Consider the following 17,909-nt stretch of genomic DNA (forward strand, 5'->3'; position numbering starts at 1 on the left):
TTGCTTGTTTCCTTCTTAGCAGGGGAGATTAGGGGAAGCTTATCATTAATAAGAAAGGGAGCTATAGGGAGACTAGGATATGGGGGTAAGCTGAGAGGTCCTCTTGTGGGATGTAAATTGCAAGCTTTGCATAGTTGTGGATTCTCCTTCAATGAAAAGAAAGCTTGAACATAAGGTATTTCACTCCATTTGCCTTCCCTCTTACAGAAAAGGTCAAGCTGCAGGATAGTATTGTAATTTACATTTTCCTCAGGTGGCCATTTTTCCCCATCAGAGAGAGAATATTGGGGCCAGGCCATAGTGCAGAAAAAAATGAACTACTTCTTTTTCAGGGGTTGTAGGTCAAATTGGTCCCAACGACTTAGTATGCATTTCAAGGGTGAGCCTGATGCCTGAGTGTTTCCTATCTGAAAGAAAAAAATGCCCATTGTTTTGCTTTGCTTGTTTTCCACTCCCTACCCAAGAACCCGCAATGGTCTGTGGACCCTGCTGATCGAAATAGTTGTGGTCACCAATGCAGCAGCAGAAACCACTCTTGCCCAAGAACCCACAATGGTCCCTGGACCCTGCTGATCGTAATAGTTGTAATCACCAATGCAGCAGCAGGAACCCCTCTTGCCCAAGCAACCACAACAGTCCCTGGATCCTGTTGATTGAAATAGTTGTGCTCACTGATGCAGCAGCAGAAACACTAGTTTTTCTCTTAGACCACAAAGAGGACCGAGGAAGGTCGGATTTAGTGGCCCTTACCGATGCATTCTTGAAAACCTGTTAGAGTCCTAAGCATTTTCCTGTTAGTATTGGGATCTTACCCCTGTCCTATAAAGATGTTTTGCCCCAAAAATGAAGTGGAGGGCCATACCCTGAGGGAAGGAAGGGATCTCCAGGGTTGGAAGAGCGATGCCTTTTGTCCTCACTTCTCAAAATATGAATAGGAAGAATATCATTTCTGAGTTTCCCCATATCTTAGCTTCGGGAAAAGCTTTTGTTAGGCCTGCTAGTCTGAGGAGGGATCCTGAGATTCCAGATAGTTCCCCACCCCCACAGTGGGGCTTTGGGCAAAAATTATATCTTTCTGCCTAGTGAGCCTGGGTGCCTAAAGAAGGGAACAGATTCCTGAAGTTTATATTAGAAATCATTCTAATAGGAGAAACTAGAAAATCACTAGAGACAGGGAGTGGTTTTTAGAAGCAGGACTAGCCTCAGAGAAGAGATATGAGAGGAAGTTTGTCTGACAGGCATCAGGACCCAGGAGGCAAGGATCAGGATAGATAGGATAGATGGGAGAGTCTCGCTTGGGCGATGTGACTTTGAGAGTTCCGCTCATGGCTACAGGGTCAACCAACTTTTTGTCGGGACCCCGGAGCTGAATGGCTTTCCTCTCTGTCATTCCTCAGCTCAGCCCAGAAATACAGGAAAAGCAGAAGCTGGTTCCAAGCAAACCAATGCTCCCAACTCCAAAAAGGGTTGTTAGAGAGACCTTTCCCAGAAAGCCTGATGCCTGTGTCTTTAGTCCGGCAGCTGTGCTAGTTGCTTTTAACTGGTTGACAGTTGCCTGATATTTAGCCCCTGAATTCTAAGGAAAAATAGGACAGAATAGCAAGCAAAAGGGGTCTGATGGTACTCACTGCTTGGCAATAGTCCCATCTGGGTCACCAAGATGTGTCCGGAGTTGGTTCCTTCCAGTGGGTTCTTGGTCTTGCTGACTTCAAGAATGAATCCATGGACCTTCTCAGTGAGTGTTACAGCTCTTAAAGATGGTGTGTCTGGAGTTTGTTCCTTCAGATGTGTCCAGAGTTTCTTCCTTCTGGTGGGTTCGTGGTCTCACTGACCTCAAGAATGAAGCCACGGATCTTCACAGCGAGTGTTACAGCTCTTAAAGGTGGTGCAGATCCAGAGAGTGAGCAGCAGCAAGATTTATTGTGAAGAGTGAAAGAACAAAGCTTCCAAAGCATGGAAGGGGACCCGAGCAGGTTGACTTTGCTGGCTGGGGTGGCCAGCTTTTATTCCCTTATTTCTCCCCACCCACATCCTGCTGATTGGTCCATTTTGCAGAGTGCTGATTGGTCCATTTTACAGAGTGCTGATTGGTGTGTTTACTATCCTTTAGACACAGAGCGCTGATTGGTGCGTTTTTACTGAGTTCTGATTGGTGCATGTGCAATCCTTTAGCTAGACACAGAGTGTTGATTGGTGCATTTACAATCCTTTAGCTAGACACAGAATGCTGGTTGGTGCGTTTTTACAGAGTGCTGATTGGTGCATTTACAATCCTTTAGCTAGACACATAGCACTGATTGGTGCATTGTTACAGAGTGTTGATTGGTGCATTTACAATCCTTTAGCTAGACAGAAAAGTTCCCCAAGTCCCCACTTGACCCAGGAAGTCCAGCTGTCTTCACCTCTGTATTATATACATAAGCATATACTCTTTCTATATCTAGGAAATTATAATAGACACATTAGATATGTATATAAAGCCTGCTTCCCCATAACTCGCAAATCTTTACTTAACCCCAGAGTTTTAACAGAAATGGTTCTTCACATCTGCTCACTCACTGTGTCTCATTTCACTTTTCTTTATTAAAGATTCTACCTTTGAAGACTGCTCTTTTGAAATCAAATTTAAATGAAGTGAAATATTCTTGATAGCATATATTCCAATAGAGAAGTGATTTTTTTAATTTATTAATTTTTTGTAGAGGTGAGATCTTGCTATGTTGCCCAAGTTGGCCTCAAACTCCTGGCCTCAATAGATCCTCTCACCTCTGCCTCCCAAAGTGTAGGGATTAGAGGTGTGAGCCACTGTGTGCAACCAGAAGTTATTATTTAAATCAAATACACTAAGATCAATTAGATAAGATGTGGAACCTATAAAAATTGAAATTATAAGTTATTACATTGAAAATTTTGACAAATAAAGTGAATCGATATATTGTGTAAAATGAATAAACTATTTGACCTAGTGGAAAAGAGATTTTTAACATTTAACAATCCTTGGTTCAAACCTTAGCTGTGCCACTAATTGGATAGTTTCTAACTCTTTTTAAACTCTTACTAGTTTTATCATCATATTCATCACTATAAATTCTCATTTTTTCAGATATCTAAAAGTTAAAACACTTTCATATTCTAGAACCAAAAAGAATTAAAGACAATTTCAAAAATAATATTTATAGTATCTGGTGTTCTTATCAATTAGTAAAAGTACAGAGGGAGGAAAACCCTTTCTTCATTTACAATTGTCACTCCACTGCATATGCTGAGGTATCTATAACAGTTCCATGGCCAGTTCTAGCATGTAAAAAATAATGAGAAATATACCAGGAACAAAAAGTAATGAACCCAGGACAAACTTGAGGATAAGCTTTAAACTTGCAAGGACTATTATGCTTCACAATGGTGAGACAGTAGCTATTGAGGCCTAGTTACAAAATCCATCTATTTACACTGACAGAGGTACATGCCCCTCTTACCTATAAATTGGGGATAATGATGCTGCCATGGAAAATGCATTTCAAAGACACTATGATAACTCAACATATCATTATGCTATTACATTTGGCTCACTGGCCTGATTACTGATATATGCAGTGTCAAAAACAGTTTTCTCATCCTGCTGCTAAATGAAAAATGAAAAATCAATATATTGGTATTAACATTCTCTACCAGTTCTGAAGTTGTCACATTTAACTGAGACAATATTTCATCATCAGACCTATTTAAATCCTATTATCAAACAAGTGACCAATGTTACAGAAACTGCTTTGTCCTTGCCTTTTAAGATTCTCTCATAAACAGGGCAATTAAATAGGCAGTTATTATTTTGGCCTTTTTTTCTGATATGTCTTACTGAAAGGAATGTATATTCCATTATTTTATCAGTTTTATAAACATAAGATGTCTCCAAACTCTGTATGTAAATTATCCTCATTATGAATGTGTCAGTTTTTTGAATCTGACTTGTTTTTCCTTCATGCATGCTGTATTATCCTCTTCTGGCATTGCTATAGAGAAATACCTGAGACTGGGTAATTTATGAAGAAAAAAGTTTTAATTGTCTCACGATTCTGCAGGCTATACAGGAAGCATAGCAGCATTTGCTTCTGGGAAGGCCTCAGGAAGCTAAAAATCATGACGGAAGACAAAGGGGTAGCAGGCACATCACATGGCAAAAGCAAGGGCAAGAGAGAGAAAAATGCCACACACTTTTAGACAGAGAGACGTCATGAGAAGTCACTCACTACTGTGAGGACAGCACCAAGGAGATGGTGCTAAACCATTCATGAGAAATGGTGCCAAACCATTCATGAGAAATCCACCCCCACGATCTAATCACCTCCCACTAGGCCCCACCTCCAGTACTGGGGATTACAATTCAACAAGAGATTTGGGTAGGGACAATATCCAAAGTTTATTACATGTCTTATTTATGTTCTAATTCAGAGCCTCTCTTTATATGTTTCCCCAGTTTTGATCCCATACCTTAAGCTAGCCAGGTCCATTCACATAGATTGTAGGTAAATTTTTTAGGAATGCCTCAGTTTTTACACACTACATACTCTGATGTTCAGCTTCTTTCTTTCTTCTGATATGCCATTGACATTTTTCTTGGGGATGATCATGATATTTTTGTCTTCTTGCATTATTTAGACTTGTGAACTAATCTTGGTTTTCCCAGATTTTTTTTTTCAGTATTCTTAAAAAAAAAAATTAGCTCTGTCTTCCTTTGGTAAATTTCCCTCTCTTAACTTTAAATATTAGAATGTAAGCTATAGACACCATTTGCTCAGCACCCTTTACCATGACCATAGAGGATGATGAAAAAGTCCAAAGTACTCTTTTCTTTGCCTAGGAAGTTCCTTCCCTCTATATTTGCATACACAAACCCATCATATTCTTCAAGTACAGTTAGTTTGTCTCCAACCACAGAACCACTGTGATGGTGATCCTAGCATAACACTAACCAATCAACACTCTGCCCAGACTAAAATGTTATGCAAAGTTTTCAGACCAAGTCCAAACTCTTGAACATGGCTAATCAGCTCTTCATGATCTACCTCCTGTATATCTTACCAGTTGATGGTAGGTTATTAGGGCTTGAAGCATTACTACTCTTTATGCAATTGCCTGAATGGTTACCTTCTTTTATATTTTTGTGTTTTTACCAGTAATTCAAAGACATAACAAAGGTTTTTTTTAGAACTACTATTTATTAGTTGAAAGCTCTATGCTTGGGAAATTGTGCTTGGTGCTGGGGATAAAAATGATCACTGATAGACAAAAATTCTCCTCCAGAGGAAGAAGCCACCTTTGTGTTATGATGCATCATGCCCAAAACAAATCATAAAGAATGGGTAAAATTTTGATAAATAGACAAGGGAGAAAGGCCATTCCTAGGGGGATACAAAAGAGCATTCTGATTTCAGAATTTCTGATTCAATTGTTCTAGGATTGGTTGAAGTCTAAGAATTTGCATCTCTAACAAGTGATTGGGTGATATGGATGTGCTGGTTGGAGAAGACCATGGGTTTCAAGGAGAAAACATAGAGTCACCATGGTTGAACTTAGAATAATGTAGCAGTCAATAGGCAGTAGTCTTTAAGTAAACAATAAAGGAACGGACCATAAATAACCCAAGTAATAGAAAACAGGGCTGAAAGGAAAGAAGGCACAACTTTCCCTTCACCAGCCTTGTAAACTAGATTCCATAATGGATAAAATCTGTTTGAATTTATATTTTTTACCATATTTTTTTTGAAGAAGACTCATGGTATTTGGGAATTTTAAAAAAATACGTATGTTTAGTTTATAGTTTTTTAACAGAGAAACGTGATGCTCATTTAGAATAATAGTGTGAATTTTTTTAACTTTTAAATAAAATATTTTAAAGCAGGAAAGCATTATTATGGCAAACTTCTTTATTTTAAGGGTAGAAAAATAAAGGTCAATATATCTACATTATGAGATGAAATCACTTTGCTATATAAAGAAATAAAATTTGAGATTTAAGGTTTTTTTACACTCACACCAACAGTGTAAAAGCATTCCTATTTCTTCACATCCTCTCCAGCATCTGTTGTTTCCTGACTTTTTAGTGATCCCCGTTCTAACTGGCGTGAGATGTATCTCATTGCAGTTTTGATTTGCATTTCTCTAATGACCAGTGATGATGAGCTTTTTTTCATATGTTTGTTGGCCACATAAATGTCTTCTTTTGAGAAGTGTCTGTTCATATCCTTCACCCACTTTTTGATGGGGTTGTTTGTTTTTTCTTGTAAATTTAAGTTCCTTGTAGATACTGGAGAAATAAGAAAGCTTTTACACTGTTGGTGGGAATGTAAATTAGTTCAACTATTGTGGAAGACAGTGTGGTGATTCCTCAAGGATCTAGAAACAGAAATACAATTTGACCCAGCAATCTCATTACTGGGTATATACCCATTGAATTATAAATCATTCTACTCTAAAGACACATGCACACGTATGTTTATTGCAGCACTATTCACAATAACAAAGCCTTGGAACTAACCTAAATGTCCATCAGTGATAGACTGGATAAAGAAAGTGTGGCACATATACATAATGGAATACTATGCAGCCATAAAAAAGGATAAGTTCATGTTCTTTGCAGGGACATGGATGAAGCTGGAAACCATCACTCTCAGAAAACTAACACAGGAACAGACAACCAAACATCACATGTTCTCATAAGTGGGAGTTGAACAATGAGAACACATGGACACAGGAAGGGGAACATCACACACTGGGGCCTGTCTGGGGGTGGCGGACTAGGGGAGAAATAGCATTAGGAGAAATACCTAATGTAGATGACAGGTTGATGGGTGCACCCATCAACCACCATGGCACATGCATACCTATGTAACAAACCTGCACATTCTGCACATGTATCCCAGAACTTAAAGTATATATATGAACATATATATATATATGTTTTGTTCATATATATATGAACATATATATTCGTATATATGTTCATATATAATTTGTTCATATATATATGGTTACATATATATTTATTTATATATATGTTTTTATATATATATTTTTTTTCCTCCTGGTCCCATATGAATTTGAGTATAAGATGGTTTATGAACTCTTCATAATTTTACCTGATGCTACTGGTTGAAGCTGAGACTCCCATTATTTCTACACATTTTTAATCTACCTACTTAAAACTTGAAGTTCCTATTTACTCATTTTCTTCTCTTCTAAAACTATTGATAAACTTGGTTTTTGCATACTTTTAAGTTCAGCTGTCAGTATTATTAGGACCACTACTTATGCTCAAATAAAGAACACAAAATGTAAACTATGAAATATTATATTATAAATATGTGTAGAAAGTTGACTTATTTTTGTTCTTGTAAAGCAAATTGCCAGAGTGTACAAACAGATTCATTATTTAGTGATTTACTAGTTATATCACATCCATCCTTCTACAGTATCACGAATGAGTGCCTACTGCAAATTGAGGCAGGTGTAATTTTTTTAAATGTCATTTCTTAATCTGTGATTCAAAAAAGGAATAATAATATCTCTTGGCAAATTTCCACTTAACTCTGAAGTATATAGAGGTTTTAATTCCTTTGAGACATAAAATCAATATAAACTGACCTTGAAAAATGAGAGAAACTCCTAAAAAGTAGTGGTAAGATTTAGTATAGCGCTTCAGTTAGAAAGTATCCAAGATGCTATGGAACCAATATTCAACTTGTAGAAACATGAATGCTTAAATATTACAATGAAGTCAACTTTGCAAAGCACATACAATATAATATATGAAAACATCAATGACATATTTGAATTATTATATGAAATACTGATTTATTAAAACAGTGGTTCTCCAAAATCTTCGTTACCAATATATACTGGATATTTTCTTTTGCTTTCCAGATTCACTCTGCACCCTTCTTTATAATCTTCTGTACCCCGACAGACAAACTGAACTATATCAGTGTACTCTCTTGCCTCATGACCTTAATTAAAATAAAGAGAGTCACTTTTAGGAGATGGACATTAGTCAGAGAGTGAGGGTGGAATATTTATTTTCAAAATTCCTTCCCTGCTGATTTGCTATTTCTCTGTCAAGTTTCTGCTCATGACAGGAGGCCATTCCCATACAGTTGTCCTCTGTGGATCCTGAAAATTACTCTTGTACACATCCCAAATTGTCGTAAGTGCTTCCAGTATTGGTAGAACTTGTAGCATTATATTCTGTGGTGTCCCTAAATAAGATGTTAGTTAATTCTATTCTAGCTGCTTGAGGGTGATGTTACCTACTAGAACATTGGCTACTTCAACCATCCTCAACATCCCATAATAAAACCAATTCATAATAACATAAATACTAATTACACCAACACTATACCATAAACACAATAACATAAATACTAACAGTAACATTTTGTATCAATATAAATATTTAATAAATAATAAAACATGAGTATGAAATTAACATATGACCTCAGATTACTAAATAACTACCTGTGAATTTAAAAAATACCCACAAACTTAAAGTATGATTGCTTTGACATTATGTTACAACAAATTCACAGGTAGCAAATTACTAGTGAAGTTTTATTCCTTAAGAATTTTAAAACAATTTTGTGTATATCCATGTTAATGAAGGGTTAATATAGTTACTAATGATTACAGTTTAAAAATACTGTTGCTGAAAATATATATCTCTACACGCTATAGGAATAAGCAACTATCCATACAAGGTAAACATAGTTAATAAATATTACCGAATAATTATTTGTAATTTTGTAAAACAGAAGACAGCAATTGAAAACCACAACCAGTTCAAATTTTATGATACAGTCACAATTGCAGGAGGTGCAAACATAATCACGAGTAGAAATTTAGCATTTTATAGCAATCAGATTTCTTACCTAAGTGTCACAAGAATTCTGATAAGATAGAAAACATAATTTGTTCATATCGTATTTTCATTATTCTTACTGATTCATTTACTAAGTTTCCAGTAAATTGCTTTGAAACATATGTTTAAATGAAATTCTATAGTAGTACATACTAGTCATTAGAATCTAGACATATGGGTTAATGTTATATATTTTCAAAAATTATTCCAGGTGATTGTCATATACTACACATTGAAAAAAATTATCATACTTTTAATTTGACAATGTAATAAACATAAACTATTTTTATGATATTTTCAAAATAACAAGTTTTCATTACATGTGCAGCATTAGTGTTATGTATTATTTTTATAAAAAGTTAGCTTTACACTTAATATGAGAATCAGTATTTGTATTTGACATATGTATAGATATTTTTTAAAACACAGCTGCTCCAGAAAAACTCTTAATATTCTTGGCAAAATCTACTCATTTTGAATGAAAATAGTAAAATTTGCCTGAATGGTTAGACAAAAATACAGTCAAAGACCATATTGTAAAGTCATTTTAGCATCTACAAAGTATTGTGGACGAATTTACACACATGCTTGCATGTGCACACACAGACACACACGTATAATAACGTCCCTGCATATACATGAGGTAGAGCAATTTAAAATTGAGACAACTGGAAGCAGAATTTTAAGGAAACTCAAAAGTCAATGTCCCTTTCAAGATGAACTCAGAGCAGAGTGTCTGACAGTTGTGGCAGTGCAGGGAGCACTGACTCTCACAAAGATTTTAAGAACTAAGAATATCCTGTGCACCCATATTTTTTCCTTCTCAAGGCAAAGTAGCAACTACTTCATGAGAGTAGCAAGTACTTCATGAAATGTGCTACAGGAGGGGATCATATTAGGACATATAGTTCTGTAAGTAACAACCACACTTTATTCAGTGAGAATCCTGATATTGTTTTGTCTAATTAACTTGTCTCATCATTTCATACTCCAAGTACTAGATAAACCCCAGACTCTGGTTGCCCAGGCCAAACCCCCAAATCTAAATCTATATACTGCATGGCTAAGGCTGGGGATGGGGATAGGGGTGGGAGATACTCAGTTTTCACCATTCCTATCTGTTCTAAATAACCACTCTCCCCACTCCCAGAAACACTATGTCTTTCAAATGACAACCATTCATTTGCATTTGATGTCTTCAGCTCTCTGTGCCAGTGGTTTTTCATGAGGCCACGTTTCAGCTGATCGATCAATTTAGAGGGTGAGATGCACTGGATGTCTTGAATGGCTGACATCTTCTTGCCTCCATGATGTCTTAGGGCCTCCCTTCCCCATAGAGTCTCTCTCCAAATTGTATCTCCAGTAGAATATCCAGATTTCTTTCATGGTAGTGTAGGGCTCCCCATAGTGCAAAGGTGGAAGCTTCCATGTTGTCTTTTGTCTTAGGCAGAGAATTGGGACAGTATTGCTCTCCCCATATCCTAATAGTTCAAACAAATCACAGGCCCAGCCTAGATACAAGGGAAGATGAATTATTAGGTTGTGAATGTCAAGAGATGTGATCACTGGGAGCCATCAGTGTAACAGACTTCCAAACACACTGCCAATCTGTCTAGTTAGCTAGATTTACCAAGTTCTACAAATGAACCCTAAATTTAAAAATATTTTCATTTCACACACACATTCTAACAGTGTCAATGGAAATAAAAGAAACACAGTGTCATTATGCAAACAAATGGCCATTCAATGCCATCCTCCATTAATAAATTTGAGAGTGATCAGAGAGGAGGGAGTAGATACTAAATTTCCTGCCCGAGTTCATTTCCAATTCTATTTCAAGATTAGACTCCAACAAGACTATTAATATTTAATAATAAACATAACTTTATGGTGCTGAATTGACACACTCTTCTTAATATAAAGGGACCCAGATTTACAGTGATGGTCAAGAAATGAGATTTGTAATCTCAAAATATATGTAAAAATTAGGATCATTACTACATAGTAATTTACTAAAACAGTTACCAGTGAAATAAATTAATAAAGTGATAAAAATAATTAGACAGGGGGGTCCTTGAATTTGTTTAACTAAATGATGTTAAATTTAGTTTAACATTTAGAAATGTTTGATTTCTTGATAGAAATCAAACTCCTAAAATCATATTTTCCTTTTCACTTATTAAAGAAAAGAATAGCATTGGAACAACTAATGTTCCTTTTCCTGCAATGTAAATTGCACTTTTATCTTTGGGTTGATATCAGCTAGCTTTAGATGTGGTGGACTCTACATTGAACTATTTGAAACAAGTCAAATCTTAAACATCAGTCAGTTCCCTAAGAAAGGAGCACCTGGATAATGAAGACAGGGTTTATGACAGATCTCGTGAGTTTTACCACTGAGAACAAAGCTAGTGACTGATTGGATAGGCCAGTGAGGTACTGCCTGGCTATATAGTAAGGGCAAGAGAAATACTGTTCTTAGTCAGAGGAGTCTCACTTGGAATCCAGAAAGGAGTATGGTGAGGTGAAGGGAAAAATGGAGAAATAGCAATGCTGTTTGATAACTGTCTTCACATAATTATTGTCACTTCTGCCACAGACCTTCTGTTCCATTTTAAGTTTGGCTTTAATGCAGCTCAAATCCCCTATAGCTTGGCCCCTTTATGCTTAATCGACAGACAGTCTTGTGAGTCATGTCTTTGCAATTTTTTGGCTCTAACACTTAAACTAGGCAAGTGGCAAAACCTAGAAGGGCCACACAGTGCCCTGAAGGCTTTTGACAGAGGGTTCTTGCATCCTCATTTCTGTTAGAGATCTTTAATATGAAATAGTGTAATACATAGTAAGATCAGGAAATTTCGCTTTTTTATTAAAAAAATCTGCTTTCATGAACTCTCATGGGTCAGTCCTAACACAATGACTGCTTAGTAGCCTAAAAGAGGCTAAATTCTTTGTTCTACTGTGCCCTTGTCAATAAGAAATTCCATTTAAAAAATAATGTATAAATAAATAGAATCTAAACATTAACAGAAGGGGTGAAAAGGAGTTGAATTTCAGGACTTGGGTCAATATCTTTTTCTGTTTATTTCTTTACCAAGCACCATAATTCTATTGTACATATAAATGGCTCGTTTGGTGAATTACCTCTAAGAAAGACAAACAACAAAACAAAACAAAACAAACACAAAAACAAGTAGAGTAGCTAACAGTCTGTTAGCTAAAGTTTTCACTCTCAAGTGGATCAATAAACTCCCAAGCCTTAGGAATAACTGTGCTTATAAAAATGTTCACATTCTCATCATCACATAATCAATACAATAAATAAACTGGTTGAAAAATCTGTTTCTGCCTATTTCCCTTCTTCCTACTCTGACTCCAGCGAAGGGCAACTTCAGTGAGCTCAACCATTGATCTTTCTATCTCTCATCCATTTCCCTTGTCACTGAATAGATATAATTTTAAGATACATGTAGACACACACAACTTACAGAGAATAAAATATACAAATACACATATATATAATTTTAATATATATACAATTATATCTGAAAATGCACACATATATACTTGTGTATGTTTATATATACACACATATATATATACATATGTGTGTGTGTGTGTATATATATATATATGCTGATTTCTTACCTGATATGAAATGTGTTACTTAAAAAAGTAGGTACACAATTATTTTCTCTTCATTGAAAAGTTGAACCCCTAAATTTTCTGCCTTATTTCATTCAGGGGAGTAAGGGAAAAGAGATTTTGCCATTCTCTTTCATTCTCTCTTGAAGTATTCCCTAAGGTAGAAGAGCAAATCGACATGTATGAGCAAGTCACTATGCTGTAAGTCAGCACTCTTTCAAAGCACATTCTGTCTCTTTCTGGCTCCTCTTTTACTTGCTGCCAGCATTTAAGGCAGACTGGCTGTGCTGATCCCTTTAGTGAACTGGATAAGTTGAGTTATATTCTCTCTAGGGATCTAGTCTTATTTCTCTCATTCTTTCTCCATAGGTATACTCAATTATTCCTACAAACATATAGAATGGGAAAGAGGGAATAGGAATAATTTAGCCTTAAATCTAAACTGTGATTTCTAACTCAACCGTAAAAGTTTTCATTAAAATACCAAGCTGGTGATCAACAACCAGGATTTTATTACTGTTTGGCTTCCCTGGAAGGAGGAGTAAATTACATATATAAGCTCTGACAATGTTTTCTTTATTTAAATTTTATTAACTTCCATTTAAGTAACATCCCTATAAAATAACTTAAAAATAATGACACAGAGATGGATGTATGGCAGGTAATCTAGGTTACATTCTAGCAAGCATTTCTGCACTTTCTGCTTCTCAAAAGCCCTCAAGTTATGTTACTTATCCATTTGTGTCCATTCCCAGCTCCAAAATTAGAGGAGGACATAAACAATCAGAATATTCCACTGCCCTGGCCAAGTGTGGTTACAGGATAGACATGAGTCTAAGATACTTCAATAAGTGTGAGTATTAGGACTTCGGGAGGGAATACTGGTACAAAAATACCCATGTCCAGGAGCTCATTGTAATCATCTTACAGTCATAAGCACAGCCCCCTTTGCTAAAGTTCATAATGCAGAGTCAAGGCAAAGAGACATAAAGTAACTGAGCTATTGGGGACATTATTGAGATGTTGAATCATGTCAAATACACCTCTAGGCTTTTCATGTATTTTGTATTTCTATCTATCTATATCTACATTGCTTAACAGTTTGAGTCAACTTTTCTGTTATTGTAACCAACACTATGTAACTGATACAGCGTTTTTATGTTTTTCAGAGGAGATTTTAAAAACCAACATCTCTGATATTTTTGAGTCAACATTTGTCTCTTCTCCCCATATTGCCCTCCTCCCACTTACATCTGTATTTCCCAATGAGAGCTGCAAGTGTATTATGTGGCTCTAACTCTGGTCATGGGAAGATTAAACCCTATCAACCTGAACCATATTTTTTCTAATTGGGAATAAAGAGAGTTAATGGTAGTAGAAACTGAGAAGTATGAAGCTCAAGAGCTCTCGATAATTGTATATCCCACTATGTAGATGAAGCTGCTCACTGCTTGCAGAGCATTAAAGTGAAGTGAATACAAAGATAATTGCAAAGCTGAGGGTGGAGTATTGAGTCCTCACAGCATCAAATCTATGTATTGACTAGTCCGTCAGTTCTAATGACATCACCATTCTTTCCAGAGATGAGAGCAAAACAATTCTGTTTGTAATTACATTTCCATCATTTGAAACTGCAAAATGATTGACAAATATATTTTAAAGAATTTAAAATATAATTCTCTTTGTAATTACTCATTTATTTCTTGTATTTCAATAGCTTTAGGGGTATAAGTGATTATTGGTTACATGAATGAATTGTATAGCAGTGAAGTCTGAGATTTTACTGCACTGGTCACCTGAGTAGTGTACATTGTACCCAGTGCGTAGTTTCTTACCCCTCATCTCCCTCCCACTCTCCCCCTTCTCAGTCTCCGGTGTCCATTATATTACTCTGTATGTCTTTGTGTACCCAGTTTAGCTCCCACTTGTATAAGTGAGAACATGAGAACATACAGTATTTGGGTTTCCATTCCTGAGTAACTTCATTTAAAATAATGGCCTCCAGCTACATCCAAGTTGCTGCAAAAGATTTTAAAAAGAGATTATTTTGTTCTTTCTTACTGTTGATTAGTATTCCTATATATATGTATATATGAATACATATATGAATATATATTGAATATATGTAATGCATATATGTGTGTACATTATATATAATACACATATATACATGTACATTATATATATATTTTATTTACCCCCCCCCCACACACACAACACATTTACTTTGTTGACTCTCGAGGATGTATGTGACCTGTACTCAAGTCTCCCAGTGGCAGGTAGCAGCACCAGCTCTGATGGGGTTGGCAAGGGAGTGACATAGACTCTGTGAGATTCTTTGGGTATAAATAGCCTTAGTGTGTGGACTTTATCAAATGCCAATTTTAGTAGTTAAGAACTGGTCATGTGGACAGACTCTGGACCTCCTGATTAGCCAGCGTGATGCAGGCAGTGATGATAGCTGAGGTCACACACAAATTTTCTCCTTCCTTGGCATTTTGTTATTGTGCCTGTGGATGCTGCAATGGACTCTGTCAGCTGGGCTCCAGGCAAGAAATGGCCCTTGCAAAAGAATGCCAACTGTGGTGGTAGCAGGAGGATTTGTGTTGCCTTATGCTACCTCAAGGAGGTACTCCGCTGTCTCAGGCAATGGACAGGGCCATAGAGCTCCCCAAGGTTTCTGCCCTTTGTGTTAAGTAAGCTACCAGGACGAGTGAAGGGGCAAAGCCAGCACGGGACTGAGTCAGGCAAGTTCATGCTCTGAATGCCCATGTGCTGGTACAAGCAGCAGCCCCAGTGGGAATCAAAGGGCAGTCTTCTAGCCACAGGAAGTAGTGCAGCTGCCCCAATGCATAGAAGAGTCCATATGGGGAGTGGAGAGTAGCAGGTGGCAGTAAGCTCCATCCAGCCCCCAAGCACTTGGCAAGGCACGTCTCAAACGCAGTGTTCCACTAGCAACAGCTAGCTAGGTTTCAAGGCAGTCTGTGCCCAGAACTTAATACTGACCCAGGCCATATTCCTTTCCCACTGAGATAGAAACTGTGGCTTTGAGGACATGGCCTTTGTGGTCCCCTCACAAAGCAGGGCATCCAGCTCCTGTGCCTGTGGCTACAACATACTTCCCACTCATCGCTCGGTTCTGGCAAAGTGAGTTTGTCCCTGCTTGAGATTATATCACGCATCTCAGTTGTGAGCTTCTCTCAACCTGTGGCCGCCTCCTGAGTTAGCCGGCTGCCTTCCGCGAGGTCCCCTGTGAGGTAGGATCCGGAATGGCAGGCTACCTTCCATTCTTGCTGGAGTCTAGGAGAGCAAAGCACGGTCCGATGTTGTTCCCGGTGGCCTGGATTGCCAAGTTCCCCAGTGAGAGTGCATATCCCAGAGGCAGTTTCTCTTCCTCTTAGGCTCTGGGGACTTGGCAGTATTCCACTTGGCTCACAGTGTAAGCTGCAGCCTGCCGCTTCCTTCAAAAGGACTGTGGTTTCTTTCAGTTTTCCCTTTGTTCCTGTGTTGCTTCTTGAAAAACGAGTTCACAGCATGAGTCCCTACACATTATTTTGTCTCGCCAAGTGGGAGAAGCATGCTCACAGTGCTTCCAATCTGCCATCCCGAGGAAAAAAAATGTTAATTCCTCTCTTTTCAAGTCACTGAAATATGATATCCAAAATTTACATTAGAAACTTCTCTCCTTTCTTTTAGTACAATTATTTAAATACTTAGATTATAACGTTCATATATCCATACAGCATTTTAATCCTCATATTTAGGGAAGCAAATACATTTATATAAAGTAAATATTCATGCTCTAAATTTAATCTCAGGATTTTAAAACAAGTTATAAAGTACTCAAGAGATGTTCTTGTTATCTGCATCAGCAGAAAACTCTGAAATGAGTTACAAACTTGCAGGTGCAGTAAGACTATCGATCACTATTCTGTACATAAGCTTCAAGTGTTTTCCAAGTGGCAGGTAAAAGCTTTTTTATAAAAAGGAATGTATACAAGAATGCTTTGCTGTGAGCATTGCATATAAAAGCATGAATAGCTTGGCAGAAAATCACAGAAAAATAGGCTAACACTTGCAAAAAGAGTGTTTTGGAGAGTGGACGTTTATTTACCTAATTCAGTTCTACTTAGACTTCTCAGACTGAAAAATAAAACAACCTTGATACAACATCTAATAGCCATTGAAATATCTAGTGGGGCAAGTGATTCTTATTCCTTCTTGTCACTTGCATATTCAACATATTTTAGAATTTTTTTCAATAAATGATGAGTGTTTATTTCTTGATCAAATATTTACATTGCACATGTATTCTTTTTTTATATCCACATTATTTGTCCACACTTAGTGGATGGTTCAATAGAGTGAGTTTTGAGTACATAATTTACCATAAAAATTATTGAATAATGCAGAAACAAATGTAAAAACTGTTCTAGAATTCAGAAAATTAATGTAATACTTTAGTCTTTAGGAAAAATGTTTAATCTTTTAAGCGTTTTTTGGGAAAAAATTCTGAGACTAAAATCAAAGTTTACCCTCACTAACTGTATGATTTTAAAACTGAAGCCAACATAATTTCCTGTCTCTATGTTGGACAATATTGGGACTGGAAATACTTTCCTATTAATAGGTTAACTAATATTGAGAATAAGCAAAGTCAACTTAGCTACTTGATTGAGAAAATGCTTGCTTCTAAAAGATAAGACTGTGAACCAACTAAAAGAGCTTATTTCATAGGACGAATTGGTTGCTTGTCAAGAATTGCTTCAAGACCCTTGCTTACTGTGGCAAGTAATCTAAAGCTTTTATGTTATAAACTAAAATTTCAACCAATTCTCTGTCTTGCAAAACTTTGTTTAAAATCACAAAGCCTAGGTTCCGGTATCTTACAAATGATTTTCTTTGGTGTTTCACTTCTGTATAACACTACTACAAAAAAAAATCAAGGTGATTTTCTTGTACTGCCGTAGGATTAATGAATTTAACTTTGCTTATTCAACATTGTTGTTGCTGTTGTTTGGTTTGTTGATTAGTTGATCTGGCTTTTGAGATTTTGCTTGTTGAGAAACCTGGAGATGTCATTGACATCCAATACAAACACCCTTGCTGCTTTGGCTGAAGTCCTCAACTGAGAAAAGCATAGTCCTCTGAGGTTACTTAATCCTCATGCTTGGGGGTCACTTCCTTAGTGCTGAGGTCTTTCTTAGACATCTGTTTAAATATGACAGTGAGGTAGTCTATCATTAAGTCTGAACTCAAATTCATTTCTTTTTTTCTTTTCTACTTCAAACTATATTTTGCTTTGAAGGAAACAGAAACCTTTATGAATACTTTAATCTTATTTAAAAACTGTTCT

This window comes from Pan paniscus, chromosome 8 (assembly GCF_029289425.2).
Source record: "Pan paniscus chromosome 8, NHGRI_mPanPan1-v2.0_pri, whole genome shotgun sequence".
Classification (NCBI taxonomy): domain Eukaryota; kingdom Metazoa; phylum Chordata; class Mammalia; order Primates; family Hominidae; genus Pan; species Pan paniscus.